Here is a 764-nt window from a genome sequence, read left to right as displayed (position 1 = left end):
ATGTCATCGAATATATAACAAAAACATTTTAATTTGTTTTATTTTCACTTTCTTTTTTTTTGCATATCATTATATTTAGCAAGATAATAATAGACCTACTTATAATTTAATTTATGGTTCACATAATTTAATGTTTTCCACAATAAAAATAACTATACTGACATGATATACAAGTTACCGAGAAATCCTATTGTCCTGTGGCATCAATGACATTGTACCGGCCCCGCATTTATGCCTTTCTTGTTTCCGCTCCGCCGTTCCCTTCTAGACCATGACGGCCTCACAGAAGGAGGCGACGGCCCTTTACGCCGATTCCCTGCGGAGCATCGCCGATACGATTGCTCGCAGGGAGAGGTCTTGCCCGACCCCACGGACCCGAATTTACCGACCGACCGACCTAGAGAATATAATTTTATTTGGAATGGCGGAACCTCAAATGTCAAAGTCCGGGCCTGCCCAGGGCACTATTAACCCTCTCTGAGTCCTTTTTATATTTAAATAAATAAAACCAGACAAGTTAGAATGAATTTCCCAATAATAATAACAATAAGCTCAAATGGCCTGTTTATTTATAATTTGTGTACCTTGTCGTGTTTTTTGTCTCGCCTAAAATTTACTTTTGTTTTACTTGGTAATTTATAAATGCGAAAGTAATCTCTGCCCGTCTATCCCTCTGTTTCTTACGCTTTCACAATTAAGAAACTAAACTGATTTTGATGAAATTTGGTAAATGCAAGCTTAAACCCCTTAAGTAACGAACATAG

The sequence above is a fragment of the Nymphalis io genome, chromosome 18 (assembly GCF_905147045.1).
Source record: "Nymphalis io chromosome 18, ilAglIoxx1.1, whole genome shotgun sequence".
Taxonomy (NCBI): domain Eukaryota; kingdom Metazoa; phylum Arthropoda; class Insecta; order Lepidoptera; family Nymphalidae; genus Nymphalis; species Nymphalis io.
This window is presented reverse-complemented; position numbering follows the sequence as displayed.